Below are 6,000 nucleotides of genomic sequence, written 5' to 3' on the forward strand. Positions count from 1 at the left end.
TTGTAGGCTCCAAGGGTATTCCGCCAGTGGAATAGGGTTGGGGCAAGCTCTTCAAACCATATTCCTCTCATAGAATACACTTAGAGGGTCTATCAAAAAGGTGTTATATATTTTTCTTAGCTCATCTTGAGGAACTATAAAGAGGATACTTGCTCAAAATTCCATCATTCAACCAATGGTGAAAAGAAAAGAAAGGATATTTGAAAGTCATAAAATAAGTCACCACTTGGACATTATATATGTTTATTATATTAAGGTATATTTATATCCATCTCTATTCATCAATATTTCATATTTATTTACATATTCCTTGAAATAATTTGGAATTTTGTGCTCCCTAAAAATGACTTGAGCCTATATATTTTGACCCCTCCCACCTTTTGTCTGCTTATCGCTCGAGGGTTTTCACTCAGAAAATGGAAACCCCCCCACTTATCCTAGAAAATGAAAAATGTATTTACATCCAGCTTGTATAACCACTACACTTGTTTTAGTAAATCTCAAATAATCATCGCGCTTGTTTTTATAAATCCCAAAAAACATCGTGCTTGTGTTTAGTAAATGCCAAATAACCACCACTCTTGTTTCAATAAATTCCAAACAACCCCTACTTGGGGTTGGATTCATATTTCCTATTTATGATTTAGAATGGATATCTCCTATAGTTGTCACACTGAAGAAAGGAAATAAGTGGCGTGTTTGTGTGGTTTTTCATCCTTTGAATGCATGCACTAAGAGGGATCATTTTCCTTGGCCATTCCTTGGCCATTCCAAGATGAAATACTAGACCAAGTAGTAAGGCATGAGATGTATTACGTATGTGATGGGTATTCTGGGTACTTTCAAATTCACATTTGGGAGGAAGATTAAAAGAAGATGTCATTTGTCACACCTAGGGGAGTTTTTGTTTATAGAGTGATGCCTTTGGGGTTGACTAATGCACCAACTAAATTTCAAAGGTTCATGAGTCAAGTGCTTGAACCTTACTTGGGAAAGTTCATAAGGGTGTTTTTGGATGATTTTTGCATTTATTCTCGGTGCATAGATCACATGGAGAAGTTAAAGATGGCCTTAGCCAGGATTGATGAAGCAAAAGGGTGTCTAAATCCTAGCAAGTGTCATTTGGCTCAAACAAAAGTAGTCGTGTTGGGGCATATTGTGTCTGAAGAAGGCTTGCAAATGGATCCTGACAAGGTTCAAGAAATCCTATCATTGCCAAATCCTGACAATGTGACGAGTTCAAGTATTATCAATGCTTTTGTGATGATTTCACAAAAAAAGTGCATCCTATAAACTTGTTGACAAGAAAAGGAGTTTCTTTCCAATGGGGTGTGGAGTAATACGAGTCTTTTCAGCAACTTAAGGAGGCCATAAGTAAGGGGGAGAGGTAGATAGACTGCAAACCAAATATTATGCTAGCTGGCAGCTTACAAATGTGGAAACAATGTATGAAGAAATGGAGCAACAAGCTCTCTCTTTGGTGTTTCAATCAGAAAGTTTTGCTCCTATTTATGACCTCAACTCTTTTTCTTCCTTACCTCTTAGTCTATATTAGAATATCTTGTTTGTAAGCCTAATCCTAGGGGGATATTTGCAAAATGTTTGTCAGAGCTTCAGGAGTTTTCTTTCTCTTTTATCACTGAAAATACCACTAGATCCACTATGGTAGATTTGCTCACAGGACGACAAGGTCTAGAAGAAGAAAAGAAATATAAGAAGGATATTAAGGATGAAAGGTAGACACCACCAACATATTTTGTTTTGTATTTGATGGGGCTTTTAGTCCTTCATGCCAACAAGGAGCCAAGGGGATGGTCTTGATGAATTATGAAGGTGAAGAGGTATGGGCGAAAGGGAAAGAGCTTTTAGGTATCACAACTAATAATGTAGCTAAGTATAATGCTTTGATTCTTGGTTTGGAGGGTTGTCTTCAAAGTCAAGTTAAAGAATTGGAAGGAAGAGGAGATTCTCAACTTATTATAAAGAAAATGCAAGGTTGTTAAAAGACAAGAAGTCATCGTTTGAAGGAGATTAATTAGAAGTCTATGGCACCATGTAATCAGTTTGATTTTTGCAAGTTTGTTCATATAAAAAGAAAAGAAAACCAAAGGGTAGATGAGGTAGCTCCTCAAGCCATTGCGGGACAAGTTAGGGGGGTGGTTTCTTTGGTAGACACTAGATGGCTAGAATTGCAAGATGTTCAAGGTTAACTCCATAAGAAAAGCAAAGATTGGTAAGGCTTGCCCTTATACTATTGTTGATGACATTATTTATAAATTGGGAAAAGATAAGGTGCTTCGTCGGGTGGTCCATTCCACAAAAACTAGGAGAATCGTAGAGATGTGTCATGAATGCTCCTGTCATTTTGCTTACTTATTTATTGGTGGCCATAGATTATGTGACTTGGTGCACAGAGTCCAAGGCCACAGTGAACAACAAGGCAAGCACAGTTGCAAAATTTTAGGCTTTGACCAAATCTGTTCATGCTTTGGTTGTCCTTTGGAAATCTCACTGATGGAGGAACCTCTTTTAGAAATGAACTACTTGAAGATGTGGTGCATAAGCTAAAGATAAATCATAGCATGTGCACACCCTACTGTCCCCAATGTAATGGCTTGGCTGAGAAAACAAATGGATTGTTGCGCAATTCAATGGAAAGCTTGTAGACACCAAGAAAAGGCATTGGGATAGGCACTTGGCAGAAGTTTTATGGGCTTACAGAACCACATACAAGCTAGCTATTGGGTTTACACCATTCCAACTAGTGTATGGGATAGAAGCCATTTTGCCCATTGAATTAGAGATACATAGTCTTTGCACTACTGTTACAAGAATAGAAGGACATGAATATGCCTATGCTCAATACTTGGTACAGTTAGAAGCCTTTGATGAATGCAGATTACAGGCCTTGCAAAACTTGGAAGCTTCTTAAAAAAGGGACAAGTTTCGTTTTAACACCAAATTACAAAAGAATAAGGATATTGCAAAAGGAGATTTGGTCATGAGATTTAATAGCCATTTGGACAATCAGCTAGACAAAAAGTTTATCGGCCGATGGGAGGGACCATATTGAGTCAAGAAGAATTTCACCAATGGAGCCTATCAACTTGACAATGTTGATGGCAAGGTGATACCCGGACTCACCCATGAGTATCACCTTAAATTCTTATATGCTCGACCACCTTGAAGGCCAGCATACCCTCTCTGTTACTAGAGGGGATCTGCTAGGGGGGAAATATGTGACACTAAAAATCGATATCTTTTATTTAGCATTGGTGTTTCTTTTCTCTATGTTTGATAAGAGCATGAGTATTAAGTGATGAGTGGCTCTCACTTATTTCCATTTTCTAAGATATTGTATGGGATTGAGAGGAGGGGAATAGATCATTGTAAATACCATGTGTATGAATGATAAATACCTTGGTATGGGGATAGAGTTATTTGTGTATGGGATATTATGGGGTTTTTAGAAAATAGGAAGAGTGATACATATAAAGAGGTGGGTCTCATGTCCATGTGTTCCAATAATGTAAGAGAGATCACATGCCAAGCATGTGGAAGGCATGTGAAGGAGTGTGGAAGAGTGTGGAGTCAAGAGGAATCCTTCTAGAATTCCTATGTGGAATAAGGAGGATGTGGACATATGGAAAAGAGAGGCTCCCTATGGGCTCCATGGGGGAGAATCTTGACTTTCTCAATATTTTAAGAGTCTTGAACATCTTTTGATTGGACACATGTCAAGAGTAGCCAAAAAGGACATGGATGGTGACACATGGGCTTATGTTATTGTTAAACATCTCTTCCACCATTGAGCATCATACTATTGTAGCTCTAGTCTTCTCAATCCTCTTCCATGATCCCTCTCTCTCCTTCTTGTAGATATTCTCTTATGTAGACTCTTGAGTCCATATCTCTCTAGTTCATTCTCTTTCTATGAGTAGTCTTGAGCTCTCACTCCCTCTTGTATGTATGAAAACTCTTCTTCTCCCTTGTGTTTGTAGTATTTTGAGTAGATTCTCACTCTATTGGTAATTAAGGTCACTTTAGGTTCTTTCTCTTGAGTGTCTCTCCCCTTTTTCCATTGCTTTGTTCTTTCTCTCTCTTCCAAAGTCTTCAAAAGTGCTTTCTGTTTGGCCGCTCATTGTGCATACATGGTTTATCCATTTCTTGAGCCACGAAGGGAGCTCGTCCTTCCCTCCTAGACAAACTCTATGGGGATTGGATCATTGATGAATTCTAACCATGGAGGGAGTATTCTCCCAAGTCGCCATCAGTAGAAGGAGTAGGTGTTTTTCATGATTGTTTGACCCCATATTAGTATTTTGCTCATAAATTCCTGTTCCATGCTCCAATTTTGATGAAACTTATATTAGCACAAAGCTCTCTTTAAGCTGCATCATCCCTTTATTTAGATTGTGTATAAAATGTAGAACTAAAAAGCTACAACACTCTGTATATGACTATTTATTTTCAAGATAGTTTTTACCCCCTTCCAGTAAATGTCCATAACTTTTCAATCGCTTCTCTGTTTCTTATGAAACTTATATAAGCACAAATCCCATTTCAAAAGTAGCATATCTATATGTGATTGAATATTTGCTATCATGTCTTTGTTAGAAGTTATAGGCCTCTATGTTTGATGATAGTTTGCATAGTGTTTTGAGCTACTTGTAAAGGTATCTATGAAGGAGGTGCAATGTTTCCTTCTCCCTATGCTAGAGTATAACATCACTTGGGATGTTACCATTTTCATTATCATCTAAGGGAAGAAAGGGAAGAATGTGTGGTGTGGTCTTTTAGCATGAAAAGTTCTCTTTTATTTCCCCTTTTCCAATGATAAAGATCTCTGTCATAAGTTTGGAAGCAGTAGGAGGCAAAGAGGTGCGTGAAGTTTTGTTACCCCCAACTTCATGTCATAGTATCCAATGGGATAGTTTTTCCTAGTTGAGTAGGATGGAATGGTGTGGCTACTATACTAGTAGAAAGGCCCAAGAGGAGTGTCTACTCTATGGGGAGGACATGCCTCAAGAAATATAGGCTTAACTCACATGGATAGACTTGATGACATCAACACCTTGACATCAATGAGCAATAGACAATGTATTACTAGGAGGTGTCTATATTTGTTGATGTTTGGAGACTACAAAGGTAATGATGAGGTGTAGGATCAAGCCTACATGGATCTACTCAAGTGTATACTGAGTATTCAATTCACCTACGTGATAAGGACATTGATTACAACACTTGATCATAACTCAATTAGAATATACATAGGTAGTAAGAGGTCAAAACTAGACGCTGACATATGCCAGACCTACAAGATATCATAGCTATGCATGCATAGTTCAATAAAGAAAACTTTGCATGCATTGCCTAAAGGTAGCTTTTTGAGAATGAATTTTTAGCTTTACTTTCATTAATAATAAAAATTTTGTAAGGCTCATGGAATTTTGTTTGCTCCTAAACATATTAAATCTTGGTATATTCACAAGGATTTGATTAAATTGGATATAAATTGGGTTTAGCCTTCAACTCTATTATAAAAAAAAACAAAATCCCCAAAAAATTATCAAATCTTTATATGCCTTTTTTTTGAAAGTTTTGTGAGTATACTAAATATACTTTCTCCAGTATAGTAAAATTATCATTTACATTCTTTTCAAGTATACAAAGTGCACTTTTGAAAATTTTGATAGATGTATGCACTTAAATATATGTTAATCCATTGTGTGTGTATCTGTGTCTATGTAGCAACCCTGGATTTAGTGTTGCTCGTGTACCATCTGAGCTTACACAAAATAAATTGGGCACGAGACACTTTAGCTAACGCATGCAACCTCTATAAAAGAACCAATAAGAGGCTATATTCCAAGCCATATCCAAGAGGATGTGACTCAGACCTTCCAACACTAGGGCCATATGCTGCTCTCCTAAAATATCTCTGCCCACCTCATAGCTTAAGTATCTTGGTATTGTGACATGAAGTTTGCGGTAATAAAC

The sequence above is a fragment of the Dipteris shenzhenensis genome, chromosome 27 (assembly GCF_047967505.1).
Source record: "Dipteris shenzhenensis isolate YYH24624 ecotype China chromosome 27, Dip_SZ_1.0, whole genome shotgun sequence".
In the NCBI taxonomy this organism is placed as follows: Eukaryota; Viridiplantae; Streptophyta; class Polypodiopsida; order Gleicheniales; family Dipteridaceae; genus Dipteris; species Dipteris shenzhenensis.